This window comes from Gasterosteus aculeatus, chromosome 2 (genome assembly GCF_964276395.1).
Source record: "Gasterosteus aculeatus chromosome 2, fGasAcu3.hap1.1, whole genome shotgun sequence".
NCBI classification, from domain to species: domain Eukaryota; kingdom Metazoa; phylum Chordata; class Actinopteri; order Perciformes; family Gasterosteidae; genus Gasterosteus; species Gasterosteus aculeatus.
The window spans coordinates 22,636,287-22,646,172 of NC_135689.1; the positions used below are offsets into that span (position 1 = coordinate 22,636,287).

General features: G+C 44.4%; 42 non-coding genes across 42 annotated transcripts; all 42 read left to right on the forward strand.

Annotated features, from left to right (window-relative positions):
• Positions 1-92: 92 nt before the first annotated feature.
• On the forward strand, positions 93-211 carry LOC144398179 (5S ribosomal RNA). The gene has a single exon (XR_013460326.1). It is a non-coding gene; the product is annotated as a 5S ribosomal RNA (ribosomal RNA).
• Positions 212-327: 116 nt separating this feature from the next.
• Positions 328-446, forward strand: LOC144398426 (5S ribosomal RNA). The gene has a single exon (XR_013460573.1). It is a non-coding gene; the product is annotated as a 5S ribosomal RNA (ribosomal RNA).
• Positions 447-562: 116 nt separating this feature from the next.
• Positions 563-681, forward strand: LOC144397666 (5S ribosomal RNA). Its single transcript, XR_013459813.1, has one exon. It is a non-coding gene; the product is annotated as a 5S ribosomal RNA (ribosomal RNA).
• Positions 682-798: 117 nt separating this feature from the next.
• LOC144397495 (5S ribosomal RNA) lies at positions 799-917 on the forward strand. The gene has a single exon (XR_013459641.1). It is a non-coding gene; the product is annotated as a 5S ribosomal RNA (ribosomal RNA).
• Positions 918-1,034: 117 nt separating this feature from the next.
• LOC144398190 (5S ribosomal RNA) lies at positions 1,035-1,153 on the forward strand. Its single transcript, XR_013460337.1, has one exon. It is a non-coding gene; the product is annotated as a 5S ribosomal RNA (ribosomal RNA).
• A 117-nt stretch (positions 1,154-1,270) lies between these two features.
• LOC144396458 (5S ribosomal RNA) lies at positions 1,271-1,389 on the forward strand. The gene has a single exon (XR_013458604.1). It is a non-coding gene; the product is annotated as a 5S ribosomal RNA (ribosomal RNA).
• A 116-nt stretch (positions 1,390-1,505) lies between these two features.
• Positions 1,506-1,624, forward strand: LOC144390014 (5S ribosomal RNA). Its single transcript, XR_013454072.1, has one exon. It is a non-coding gene; the product is annotated as a 5S ribosomal RNA (ribosomal RNA).
• Positions 1,625-1,740: 116 nt separating this feature from the next.
• LOC144397331 (5S ribosomal RNA) lies at positions 1,741-1,859 on the forward strand. The gene has a single exon (XR_013459477.1). It is a non-coding gene; the product is annotated as a 5S ribosomal RNA (ribosomal RNA).
• A 117-nt stretch (positions 1,860-1,976) lies between these two features.
• LOC144392831 (5S ribosomal RNA) lies at positions 1,977-2,095 on the forward strand. Its single transcript, XR_013456035.1, has one exon. It is a non-coding gene; the product is annotated as a 5S ribosomal RNA (ribosomal RNA).
• Positions 2,096-2,211: 116 nt separating this feature from the next.
• LOC144401798 (5S ribosomal RNA) lies at positions 2,212-2,330 on the forward strand. The gene has a single exon (XR_013463733.1). It is a non-coding gene; the product is annotated as a 5S ribosomal RNA (ribosomal RNA).
• Positions 2,331-2,447: 117 nt separating this feature from the next.
• On the forward strand, positions 2,448-2,566 carry LOC144398032 (5S ribosomal RNA). The gene has a single exon (XR_013460179.1). It is a non-coding gene; the product is annotated as a 5S ribosomal RNA (ribosomal RNA).
• Positions 2,567-2,682: 116 nt separating this feature from the next.
• Positions 2,683-2,801, forward strand: LOC144390016 (5S ribosomal RNA). The gene has a single exon (XR_013454073.1). It is a non-coding gene; the product is annotated as a 5S ribosomal RNA (ribosomal RNA).
• Positions 2,802-2,917: 116 nt separating this feature from the next.
• Positions 2,918-3,036, forward strand: LOC144397558 (5S ribosomal RNA). Its single transcript, XR_013459704.1, has one exon. It is a non-coding gene; the product is annotated as a 5S ribosomal RNA (ribosomal RNA).
• Positions 3,037-3,153: 117 nt separating this feature from the next.
• On the forward strand, positions 3,154-3,272 carry LOC144392842 (5S ribosomal RNA). Its single transcript, XR_013456036.1, has one exon. It is a non-coding gene; the product is annotated as a 5S ribosomal RNA (ribosomal RNA).
• A 116-nt stretch (positions 3,273-3,388) lies between these two features.
• Positions 3,389-3,507, forward strand: LOC144398201 (5S ribosomal RNA). The gene has a single exon (XR_013460348.1). It is a non-coding gene; the product is annotated as a 5S ribosomal RNA (ribosomal RNA).
• A 117-nt stretch (positions 3,508-3,624) lies between these two features.
• Positions 3,625-3,743, forward strand: LOC144401799 (5S ribosomal RNA). The gene has a single exon (XR_013463734.1). It is a non-coding gene; the product is annotated as a 5S ribosomal RNA (ribosomal RNA).
• Positions 3,744-3,860: 117 nt separating this feature from the next.
• Positions 3,861-3,979, forward strand: LOC144392853 (5S ribosomal RNA). The gene has a single exon (XR_013456037.1). It is a non-coding gene; the product is annotated as a 5S ribosomal RNA (ribosomal RNA).
• A 116-nt stretch (positions 3,980-4,095) lies between these two features.
• Positions 4,096-4,214, forward strand: LOC144401800 (5S ribosomal RNA). The gene has a single exon (XR_013463735.1). It is a non-coding gene; the product is annotated as a 5S ribosomal RNA (ribosomal RNA).
• A 117-nt stretch (positions 4,215-4,331) lies between these two features.
• On the forward strand, positions 4,332-4,450 carry LOC144399710 (5S ribosomal RNA). The gene has a single exon (XR_013461856.1). It is a non-coding gene; the product is annotated as a 5S ribosomal RNA (ribosomal RNA).
• Positions 4,451-4,567: 117 nt separating this feature from the next.
• LOC144396459 (5S ribosomal RNA) lies at positions 4,568-4,686 on the forward strand. Its single transcript, XR_013458605.1, has one exon. It is a non-coding gene; the product is annotated as a 5S ribosomal RNA (ribosomal RNA).
• A 116-nt stretch (positions 4,687-4,802) lies between these two features.
• LOC144398212 (5S ribosomal RNA) lies at positions 4,803-4,921 on the forward strand. The gene has a single exon (XR_013460359.1). It is a non-coding gene; the product is annotated as a 5S ribosomal RNA (ribosomal RNA).
• Positions 4,922-5,038: 117 nt separating this feature from the next.
• LOC144397075 (5S ribosomal RNA) lies at positions 5,039-5,157 on the forward strand. The gene has a single exon (XR_013459220.1). It is a non-coding gene; the product is annotated as a 5S ribosomal RNA (ribosomal RNA).
• Positions 5,158-5,273: 116 nt separating this feature from the next.
• Positions 5,274-5,392, forward strand: LOC144398223 (5S ribosomal RNA). The gene has a single exon (XR_013460370.1). It is a non-coding gene; the product is annotated as a 5S ribosomal RNA (ribosomal RNA).
• Positions 5,393-5,509: 117 nt separating this feature from the next.
• Positions 5,510-5,628, forward strand: LOC144400886 (5S ribosomal RNA). Its single transcript, XR_013462821.1, has one exon. It is a non-coding gene; the product is annotated as a 5S ribosomal RNA (ribosomal RNA).
• A 117-nt stretch (positions 5,629-5,745) lies between these two features.
• Positions 5,746-5,864, forward strand: LOC144398033 (5S ribosomal RNA). Its single transcript, XR_013460180.1, has one exon. It is a non-coding gene; the product is annotated as a 5S ribosomal RNA (ribosomal RNA).
• Positions 5,865-5,980: 116 nt separating this feature from the next.
• Positions 5,981-6,099, forward strand: LOC144396460 (5S ribosomal RNA). Its single transcript, XR_013458606.1, has one exon. It is a non-coding gene; the product is annotated as a 5S ribosomal RNA (ribosomal RNA).
• Positions 6,100-6,215: 116 nt separating this feature from the next.
• On the forward strand, positions 6,216-6,334 carry LOC144390017 (5S ribosomal RNA). Its single transcript, XR_013454075.1, has one exon. It is a non-coding gene; the product is annotated as a 5S ribosomal RNA (ribosomal RNA).
• Positions 6,335-6,450: 116 nt separating this feature from the next.
• LOC144401801 (5S ribosomal RNA) lies at positions 6,451-6,569 on the forward strand. The gene has a single exon (XR_013463736.1). It is a non-coding gene; the product is annotated as a 5S ribosomal RNA (ribosomal RNA).
• A 117-nt stretch (positions 6,570-6,686) lies between these two features.
• On the forward strand, positions 6,687-6,805 carry LOC144398035 (5S ribosomal RNA). Its single transcript, XR_013460182.1, has one exon. It is a non-coding gene; the product is annotated as a 5S ribosomal RNA (ribosomal RNA).
• A 116-nt stretch (positions 6,806-6,921) lies between these two features.
• On the forward strand, positions 6,922-7,040 carry LOC144390019 (5S ribosomal RNA). Its single transcript, XR_013454076.1, has one exon. It is a non-coding gene; the product is annotated as a 5S ribosomal RNA (ribosomal RNA).
• A 116-nt stretch (positions 7,041-7,156) lies between these two features.
• On the forward strand, positions 7,157-7,275 carry LOC144397559 (5S ribosomal RNA). Its single transcript, XR_013459705.1, has one exon. It is a non-coding gene; the product is annotated as a 5S ribosomal RNA (ribosomal RNA).
• Positions 7,276-7,392: 117 nt separating this feature from the next.
• LOC144392875 (5S ribosomal RNA) lies at positions 7,393-7,511 on the forward strand. Its single transcript, XR_013456039.1, has one exon. It is a non-coding gene; the product is annotated as a 5S ribosomal RNA (ribosomal RNA).
• A 116-nt stretch (positions 7,512-7,627) lies between these two features.
• Positions 7,628-7,746, forward strand: LOC144398234 (5S ribosomal RNA). Its single transcript, XR_013460381.1, has one exon. It is a non-coding gene; the product is annotated as a 5S ribosomal RNA (ribosomal RNA).
• Positions 7,747-7,863: 117 nt separating this feature from the next.
• Positions 7,864-7,982, forward strand: LOC144401804 (5S ribosomal RNA). Its single transcript, XR_013463738.1, has one exon. It is a non-coding gene; the product is annotated as a 5S ribosomal RNA (ribosomal RNA).
• Positions 7,983-8,099: 117 nt separating this feature from the next.
• On the forward strand, positions 8,100-8,218 carry LOC144392886 (5S ribosomal RNA). The gene has a single exon (XR_013456040.1). It is a non-coding gene; the product is annotated as a 5S ribosomal RNA (ribosomal RNA).
• A 116-nt stretch (positions 8,219-8,334) lies between these two features.
• On the forward strand, positions 8,335-8,453 carry LOC144401805 (5S ribosomal RNA). The gene has a single exon (XR_013463739.1). It is a non-coding gene; the product is annotated as a 5S ribosomal RNA (ribosomal RNA).
• A 117-nt stretch (positions 8,454-8,570) lies between these two features.
• Positions 8,571-8,689, forward strand: LOC144399711 (5S ribosomal RNA). The gene has a single exon (XR_013461857.1). It is a non-coding gene; the product is annotated as a 5S ribosomal RNA (ribosomal RNA).
• Positions 8,690-8,806: 117 nt separating this feature from the next.
• Positions 8,807-8,925, forward strand: LOC144396461 (5S ribosomal RNA). The gene has a single exon (XR_013458607.1). It is a non-coding gene; the product is annotated as a 5S ribosomal RNA (ribosomal RNA).
• Positions 8,926-9,041: 116 nt separating this feature from the next.
• LOC144398245 (5S ribosomal RNA) lies at positions 9,042-9,160 on the forward strand. The gene has a single exon (XR_013460392.1). It is a non-coding gene; the product is annotated as a 5S ribosomal RNA (ribosomal RNA).
• A 117-nt stretch (positions 9,161-9,277) lies between these two features.
• Positions 9,278-9,396, forward strand: LOC144398036 (5S ribosomal RNA). The gene has a single exon (XR_013460183.1). It is a non-coding gene; the product is annotated as a 5S ribosomal RNA (ribosomal RNA).
• A 116-nt stretch (positions 9,397-9,512) lies between these two features.
• On the forward strand, positions 9,513-9,631 carry LOC144396462 (5S ribosomal RNA). Its single transcript, XR_013458608.1, has one exon. It is a non-coding gene; the product is annotated as a 5S ribosomal RNA (ribosomal RNA).
• A 116-nt stretch (positions 9,632-9,747) lies between these two features.
• On the forward strand, positions 9,748-9,866 carry LOC144390027 (5S ribosomal RNA). Its single transcript, XR_013454084.1, has one exon. It is a non-coding gene; the product is annotated as a 5S ribosomal RNA (ribosomal RNA).
• Positions 9,867-9,886: the final 20 nt, after the last annotated feature.

The window sequence follows — 9,886 nt, forward strand, 5'->3', positions numbered from 1 at the left end:
ACAGAGAAGGCCTTAGAAAGTGACTCCATTTCATTGTCAAAACTACAAAACCTTTGACACATTTTAAAAGATTAGGAAGAGGACATACAGTTGCTTACGGCCATACCTCTCTGGCTCCGCCTGATCTCGTCAGATCTCAGAAGCTAAGCAGAGTAGGGCCTGGTTAGTACTTGGATGGAAGACCGCCTGGGAATCCCAGGTGCCGTAAGCTTTTTCATTTCTATCTGTAAAAGACACAGAGAAGGCCTTAGAAAGTGACTCCATTTCATTGTCAAAACTACAAAACCTTTGACACATTTTAAAAGATTAGGTAGAGGACATACAGTTGCTTACGGCCATACCTCTCTGGCTCCGCCTGATCTCGTCTGATCTCAGAAGCTAAGCAGAGTAGGGCCTGGTTAGTACTTGGATGGAAGACCGCCTGGGAATCCCAGGTGCTGTAAACTTTTTCATTTCGATCTGTAAAAGACACAGAGAAGGCCTTAGAAAGTGACTCCATTTCATTGTCAAAACTACAAAACCTTTGACACATTTTAAAAGATTAGGAAGAGGACATACAGTTTCTTACGGCCATACCTCTCTGGCTCCGCCTGATCTCGTCTGATCTCAGAAGCTAAGCAGAGTAGGGCCTGGTTAGTACTTGGATGGAAGACCGCCTGGGAATCCCAGGTGCCGTAAGCTTTTTCATTTCTCTCTCTGGAAGAAATCGAGAAGGCATTAGAAAGTGACTCCTTTTTCATTATCAAAACTCCAAAACCTTTGACACATTTTAAAAGATTAGGAAGAGGACATACAGTTGCTTATGGCCATACCTCTCTGGCTCCGCCTGATCTCGTCTGATCTCAGAAGCTAAGCAGAGTAGGGCCTGGTTAGTACTTGGATGGAAGACCGCCTGGGAATCCCAGGTGCTGTAAGCTTTTTCATTTCGATCTGTAAAAGACACAGAGAAGGCCTTAGAAAGTGACTCCTTTTTCATTATCAAAACTCCAAAACCTTTGACACATTTTAAAAGATTAGGTAGAGGACATGCAGTTGCTTACGGCCATACCTCTCTGGCTCCGCCTGATCTCGTCAGATCTCAGAAGCTAAGCAGAGTAGGGCCTGGTTAGTACTTGGATGGAAGACCGCCTGGGAATCCCAGGTGCCGTAAGCTTTTTCATTTCTCTCTCTGGAAGAAATTGAGAAGGCATTAGAAAGTGACTCCTTTTTCATTATCAAAACTCCAAAACCTTAGACACATTTTAAAAGATTAGGAAGAGGACATACAGTTGCTTACGGCCATACCTCTCTGGCTCCGCCTGATCTCGTCTGATCTCAGAAGCTAAGCAGAGTAGGGCCTGGTTAGTACTTGGATGGAAGACCGCCTGGGAATCCCAGGTGCTGTAAGCTTTTTCATTTCGATCTGTAAAAGACACAGAGAAGGCCTTAGAAAGTGACTCCATTTCATTGTCAAAACTACAAAACCTTTGACACATTTTAAAAGATTAGGAAGAGGACATACAGTTGCTTACGGCCATACCTCTCTGGCTCCGCCTGATCTCGTCAGATCTCAGAAGCTAAGCAGAGTAGGGCCTGGTTAGTACTTGGATGGAAGACCGCCTGGGAATCCCAGGTGCTGTAAGCTTTTTCATTTCGATCTGTAAAAGACACAGAGAAGGCCTTAGAAAGTGACTCCATTTAATTGTCAAAACTACAAAACCTTTGACACATTTTAAAAGATTAGGAAGAGGACATACAGTTGCTTACGGCCATACCTCTCTGGCTCTGCCTGATCTCGTCTGATCTCAGAAGCTAAGCAGAGTAGGGCCTGGTTAGTACTTGGATGGAAGACCGCCTGGGAATCCCAGGTGCCGTAAGCTTTTTCATTTCTCTCTCTGGAAGAAATCGAGAAGGCATTAGAAAGTGACTCCTTTTTCATTATCTAAACTCCAAAACCTTTGACACATTTTAAAATATTAGGAAGAGGACATACAGTTGCTTACGGCCATACCTCTCTGGCTTCGCCTGATCTCGTCTGATCTCAGAAGCTAAGCAGAGTAGGGCCTGGTTAGTACTTGGATGGAAGACCGCCTGGGAATCCCAGGTGCTGTAAGCTTTTTTATTTCGATCTGTAAAAGACACAAAGAAGAACTTAGAAAGTGACTCCATTTCATTGTCAAAACTCCAAAACCTTTGACACATTTTAAAAGATTAGGTAGAGGACATAAGGTTGCTTACGGCCATACCTCTCTGGCTCCGCCTGATCTCGTCTGATCTCAGAAGCTAAGCAGAGTAGGGCCTGGTTAGTACTTGGATGGAAGACCGCCTGGGAATCCCAGGTGCCGTAAGCTTTTTCATTTCTCTCTCTGGAAGAAATCGAGAAGGCATTAGAAAGTGACTCCTTTTTCATTATCAAAACTCCAAAACCTTAGACACATTTTAAAAGATTAGGAAGAGGACATACAGTTGCTTACGGCCATACCTCTCTGGCTCTGCCTGATCTCGTCTGATCTCAGAAGCTAAGCAGAGTAGGGCCTGGTTAGTACTTGGATGGAAGACCGCCTGGGAATCCCAGGTGCTGTAAGCTTTTTCATTTCGATCTGTAAAAGACACAGAGAAGGCCTTAGAAAGTGACTCCATTTCTTTGTCAAAACTACAAAACCTTTGACACATTTTAAAAGATTAGGAAGAGGACATACAGTTGCTTACGGCCATACCTCTCTGGCTCCGCCTGATCTCGTCAGATCTCAGAAGCTAAGCAGAGTAGGGCCTGGTTAGTACTTGGATGGAAGACCGCCTGGGAATCCCAGGTGCTGTAAGCTTTTTCATTTCGATCTGTAAAAGACACAGAGAAGGCCTTAGAAAGTGACTCCATTTCATTGTCAAAACTACAAAACCTTTGACACATTTTAAAAGATTAGGAAGAGGACATACAGTTGCTTACGGCCATACCTCTCTGGCTCTGCCTGATCTCGTCAGATCTCAGAAGCTAAGCAGAGTAGGGCCTGGTTAGTACTTGGATGGAAGACCGCCTGGGAATCCCAGGTGCTGTAAGCTTTTTCATTTCTCTCTCTGGAAGAAATCGAGAAGGCATTAGAAAGTGACTCCTTTTTCATTATCTAAACTCCAAAACCTTTGACACATTTTAAAATATTAGGAAGAGGACATACAGTTGCTTACGGCCATACCTCTCTGGCTTCGCCTGATCTCGTCTGATCTCAGAAGCTAAGCAGAGTAGGGCCTGGTTAGTACTTGGATGGAAGACCGCCTGGGAATCCCAGGTGCTGTAAGCTTTTTCATTTCGATCTGTAAAAGACACAGAGAAGGCCTTAGAAAGTGACTCCATTTAATTGTCAAAACTACAAAACCTTTGACACATTTTAAAAGATTAGGTAGAGGACATACAGTTGCTTACGGCCATACCTCTCTGGCTCCGCCTGATCTCGTCAGATCTCAGAAGCTAAGCAGAGTAGGGCCTGGTTAGTACTTGGATGGAAGACCGCCTGGGAATCCCAGGTGCCGTAAGCTTTTTCATTTCTCTCTCTGGAAGAAATCGAGAAGGCATTAGAAAGTGACTCCTTTTTCATTATCAAAACTCCAAAACCTTTGACACATTTTAAAAGATTAGGAAGAGGACATACAGTTGCTTACGGCCATACCTCTCTGGCTCCGCCTGATCTCGTCTGATCTCAGAAGCTAAGCAGAGTAGGGCCTGGTTAGTACTTGGATGGAAGACCGCCTGGGAATCCCAGGTGCCGTAAGCTTTTTCATTTCTCTCTCTGGAAGAAATCGAGAAGGCATTAGAAAGTGACTCCTTTTTCATTATCTAAACTCCAAAACCTTTGACACATTTTAAAATATTAGGAAGAGGACATACAGTTGCTTACGGCCATACCTCTCTGGCTTCGCCTGATCTCGTCTGATCTCAGAAGCTAAGCAGAGTAGGGCCTGGTTAGTACTTGGATGGAAGACCGCCTGGGAATCCCAGGTGCTGTAAGCTTTTTTATTTCGATCTGTAAAAGACACAGAGAAGGCCTTAGAAAGTGACTCCATTTCATTGTCAAAACTACAAAACCTTTGACACATTTTAAAAGATTAGGTAGAGGACATACAGTTGCTTACGGCCATACCTCTCTGGCTCCGCCTGATCTCGTCTGATCTCAGAAGCTAAGCAGAGTAGGGCCTGGTTAGTACTTGGATGGAAGACCGCCTGGGAATCCCAGGTGCCGTAAGCTTTTTCATTTCTCTCTCTGGAAGAAATCGAGAAGGCATTAGAAAGTGACTCCTTTTTCATTATCAAAACTCCAAAACCTTTGACACATTTTAAAAGATTAGGAAGAGGACATACAGTTGCTTACGGCCATACCTCTCTGGCTCGGCCTGATCTCGTCTGATCTCAGAAGCTAAGCAGAGTAGGGCCTGGTTAGTACTTGGATGGAAGACCGCCTGCGAATCCCAGGTGCTGTAAGCTTTTTCATTTCGATCTGTAAAAGACACAGAGAAGGCCTTAGAAAGTGACTCCTTTTTCATTATCAAAACTCCAAAACCTTTGACACATTTTAAAAGATTAGGTAGAGGACATACAGTTGCTTACGGCCATACCTCTCTGGCTCCGCCTGATCTCGTCTGATCTCAGAAGCTAAGCAGAGTAGGGCCTGGTTAGTACTTGGATGGAAGACCGCCTGGGAATCCCAGGTGCTGTAAGCTTTTTCATTTCGATCTGTAAAAGACACAGAGAAGGCCTTAGAAAGTGACTCCATTTCATTGTCAAAACTACAAAACCTTTGACACATTTTAAAAGATTAGGAAGAGGACATACAGTTGCTTACGGCCATACCTCTCTGGCTCCGCCTGATCTCGTCAGATCTCAGAAGCTAAGCAGAGTAGGGCCTGGTTAGTACTTGGATGGAAGACCGCCTGGGAATCCCAGGTGCCGTAAGCTTTTTCATTTCTCTCTCTGGAAGAAATCGAGAAGGCATTAGAAAGTGACTCCTTTTTCATTATCAAAACTCCAAAACCTTTGACACATTTTAAAAGATTAGGAAGAGGACATACAGTTGCTTACGGCCATACCTCTCTGGCTCCGCCTGATCTCGTCTGATCTCAGAAGCTAAGCAGAGTAGGGCCTGGTTAGTACTTAGATGGAAGACCGCCTGGGAATCCCAGGTGCTGTAAGCTTTTTCATTTCGATCTGTAAAAGACACAGAGAAGGCCTTAGAAAGTGACTCCATTTCATTGTCAAAACTACAAAACCTTTGACACATTTTAAAAGATTAGGAAGAGGACATACAGTTGCTTACGGCCATACCTCTCTGGCTCCGCCTGATCTCGTCAGATCTCAGAAGCTAAGCAGAGTAGGGCCTGGTTAGTACTTGGATGGAAGACCGCCTGGGAATCCCAGGTGCCGTAAGCTTTTTCATTTCTCTCTCTGGAAGAAATCGAGAAGGCATTAGAAAGTGACTCCTTTTTCATTATCTAAACTCCAAAACCTTTGACACATTTTAAAATATTAGGAAGAGGACATACAGTTGCTTACGGCCATACCTCTCTGGCTTCGCCTGATCTCGTCTGATCTCAGAAGCTAAGCAGAGTAGGGCCTGGTTAGTACTTGGATGGAAGACCGCCTGGGAATCCCAGGTGCCGTAAGCTTTTTCATTTCTCTCTCTGGAAGAAATCGAGAAGGCATTAGAAAGTGACTCCTTTTTCATTATCAAAACTCCAAAACCTTAGACACATTTTAAAAGATTAGGAAGAGGACATACAGTTGCTTACGGCCATACCTCTCTGGCTCTGCCTGATCTCGTCTGATCTCAGAAGCTAAGCAGAGTAGGGCCTGGTTAGTACTTGGATGGAAGACCGCCTGGGAATCCCAGGTGCTGTAAGCTTTTTCATTTCGATCTGTAAAAGACACAGAGAAGGCCTTAGAAAGTGACTCCATTTCTTTGTCAAAACTACAAAACCTTTGACACATTTTAAAAGATTAGGAAGAGGACATACAGTTGCTTACGGCCATACCTCTCTGGCTCCGCCTGATCTCGTCTGATCTCAGAAGCTAAGCAGAGTAGGGCCTGGTTAGTACTTGGATGGAAGACCGCCTGGGAATCCCAGGTGCTGTAAGCTTTTTTATTTCGATCTGTAAAAGACACAAAGAAGAACTTAGAAAGTGACTCCATTTCATTGTCAAAACTCCAAAACCTTTGACACATTTTAAAAGATTAGGTAGAGGACATACAGTTGCTTACGGCCATACCTCTCTGGCTCCGCCTGATCTCGTCAGATCTCAGAAGCTAAGCAGAGTAGGGCCTGGTTAGTACTTGGATGGAAGACCGCCTGGGAATCCCAGGTGCTGTAAGCTTTTTCATTTCGATCTGTAAAAGACACAGAGAAGGCCTTAGAAAGTGACTCCATTTAATTGTCAAAACTACAAAACCTTTGACACATTTTAAAAGATTAGGTAGAGGACATAAGGTTGCTTACGGCCATACCTCTCTGGCTCCGCCTGATCTCGTCTGATCTCAGAAGCTAAGCAGAGTAGGGCCTGGTTAGTACTTGGATGGAAGACCGCCTGGGAATCCCAGGTGCCGTAAGCTTTTTCATTTCTCTCTCTGGAAGAAATCGAGAAGGCATTAGAAAGTGACTCCTTTTTCATTATCAAAACTCCAAAACCTTAGACACATTTTAAAAGATTAGGAAGAGGACATACAGTTGCTTACGGCCATACCTCTCTGGCTCTGCCTGATCTCGTCTGATCTCAGAAGCTAAGCAGAGTAGGGCCTGGTTAGTACTTGGATGGAAGACCGCCTGGGAATCCCAGGTGCTGTAAGCTTTTTCATTTCGATCTGTAAAAGACACAGAGAAGGCCTTAGAAAGTGACTCCATTTCTTTGTCAAAACTACAAAACCTTTGACACATTTTAAAAGATTAGGAAGAGGACATACAGTTGCTTACGGCCATACCTCTCTGGCTCCGCCTGATCTCGTCAGATCTCAGAAGCTAAGCAGAGTAGGGCCTGGTTAGTACTTGGATGGAAGACCGCCTGGGAATCCCAGGTGCTGTAAGCTTTTTCATTTCGATCTGTAAAAGACACAGAGAAGGCCTTAGAAAGTGACTCCATTTCATTGTCAAAACTACAAAACCTTTGACACATTTTAAAAGATTAGGAAGAGGACATACAGTTGCTTACGGCCATACCTCTCTGGCTCTGCCTGATCTCGTCAGATCTCAGAAGCTAAGCAGAGTAGGGCCTGGTTAGTACTTGGATGGAAGACCGCCTGGGAATCCCAGGTGCTGTAAGCTTTTTCATTTCTCTCTCTGGAAGAAATCGAGAAGGCATTAGAAAGTGACTCCTTTTTCATTATCTAAACTCCAAAACCTTTGACACATTTTAAAATATTAGGAAGAGGACATACAGTTGCTTACGGCCATACCTCTCTGGCTTCGCCTGATCTCGTCTGATCTCAGAAGCTAAGCAGAGTAGGGCCTGGTTAGTACTTGGATGGAAGACCGCCTGGGAATCCCAGGTGCTGTAAGCTTTTTCATTTCGATCTGTAAAAGACACAGAGAAGGCCTTAGAAAGTGACTCCATTTAATTGTCAAAACTACAAAACCTTTGACACATTTTAAAAGATTAGGTAGAGGACATACAGTTGCTTACGGCCATACCTCTCTGGCTCCGCCTGATCTCGTCAGATCTCAGAAGCTAAGCAGAGTAGGGCCTGGTTAGTACTTGGATGGAAGACCGCCTGGGAATCCCAGGTGCCGTAAGCTTTTTCATTTCTCTCTCTGGAAGAAATCGAGAAGGCATTAGAAAGTGACTCCTTTTTCATTATCAAAACTCCAAAACCTTTGACACATTTTAAAAGATTAGGAAGAGGACATACAGTTGCTTACGGCCATACCTCTCTGGCTCCGCCTGATCTCGTCTGATCTCAGAAGCTAAGCAGAGTAGGGCCTGGTTAGTACTTGGATGGAAGACCGCCTGGGAATCCCAGGTGCCGTAAGCTTTTTCATTTCTCTCTCTGGAAGAAATCGAGAAGGCATTAGAAAGTGACTCCTTTTTCATTATCTAAACTCCAAAACCTTTGACACATTTTAAAATATTAGGAAGAGGACATACAGTTGCTTACGGCCATACCTCTCTGGCTTCGCCTGATCTCGTCTGATCTCAGAAGCTAAGCAGAGTAGGGCCTGGTTAGTACTTGGATGGAAGACCGCCTGGGAATCCCAGGTGCTGTAAGCTTTTTTATTTCGATCTGTAAAAGACACAGAGAAGGCCTTAGAAAGTGACTCCATTTCATTGTCAAAACTACAAAACCTTTGACACATTTTAAAAGATTAGGTAGAGGACATACAGTTGCTTACGGCCATACCTCTCTGGCTCCGCCTGATCTCGTCTGATCTCAGAAGCTAAGCAGAGTAGGGCCTGGTTAGTACTTGGATGGAAGACCGCCTGGGAATCCCAGGTGCCGTAAGCTTTTTCATTTCTCTCTCTGGAAGAAATCGAGAAGGCATTAGAAAGTGACTCCTTTTTCATTATCAAAACTCCAAAACCTTTGACACATTTTAAAAGATTAGGAAGAGGACATACAGTTGCTTACGGCCATACCTCTCTGGCTCGGCCTGATCTCGTCTGATCTCAGAAGCTAAGCAGAGTAGGGCCTGGTTAGTACTTGGATGGAAGACCGCCTGCGAATCCCAGGTGCTGTAAGCTTTTTCATTTCGATCTGTAAAAGACACAGAGAAGGCCTTAGAAAGTGACTCCTTTTTCATTATCAAAACTCCAAAACCTTTGACACATTTTAAAAGATTAGGTAGAGGACATACAGTTGCTTACGGCCATACCTCTCTGGCTCCGCCTGATCTCGTCTGATCTCAGAAGCTAAGCAGAGTAGGGCCTGGTTAGTACTTGGATGGAAGACCGCCTGGGAATCCCAGGTGCTGTAAGCTTTTTCATTTCGATCTGTAAAAGACACAGAGAAGGCCTTAGAAAGTGACTCCATTTCATTGTCAAAACTACAAAACCTTTGACACATTTTAAAAGATTAGGAAGAGGACATACAGTTGCTTACGGCCATACCTCTCTGGCTCCGCCTGATCTCGTCAGATCTCAGAAGCTAAGCAGAGTAGGGCCTGGTTAGTACTTGGATGGAAGACCGCCTGGGAATCCCAGGTGCCGTAAGCTTTTTCATTTCTCTCTCTGGAAGAAATCGAGAAGGCATTAGAAAGTGACTCCTTTTTCATTATCAAAACTCCAAAACCTTAGACACATTTTAAAAGATTAGGAAGAGGACATACAGTTGCTTACGGCCATACCTCTCTGGCTCTGCCTGATCTCGTCTGATCTCAGAAGCTAAGCAGAGTAGGGCCTGGTTAGTACTTGGATGGAAGACCGCCTGGGAATCCCAGGTGCTGTAAGCTTTTTCATTTCGATCTGTAAAAGACACAGAGAAGGCCTTAGAAAGTGACTCCATTTCTTTGTCAAAACTACAAAACCTTTGACACATTTTAAAAGATTAGGAAGAGGACATACAGTTGCTTACGGCCATACCTCTCTGGCTCCGCCTGATCTCGTCTGATCTCAGAAGCTAAGCAGAGTAGGGCCTGGTTAGTACTTGGATGGAAGACCGCCTGGGAATCCCAGGTGCTGTAAGCTTTTTTATTTCGATCTGTAAAAGACACAAAGAAGAACTTAGAAAGTGACTCCATTTCATTGTCAAAACTCCAAAACCTTTGACACATTTTAAAAGATTAGGTAGAGGACATACAGTTGCTTACGGCCATACCTCTCTGGCTCCGCCTGATCTCGTCAGATCTCAGAAGCTAAGCAGAGTAGGGCCTGGTTAGTACTTGGATGGAAGACCGCCTGGGAATCCCAGGTGCTGTAAGCTTTTTCATTTCGATCTGTAAA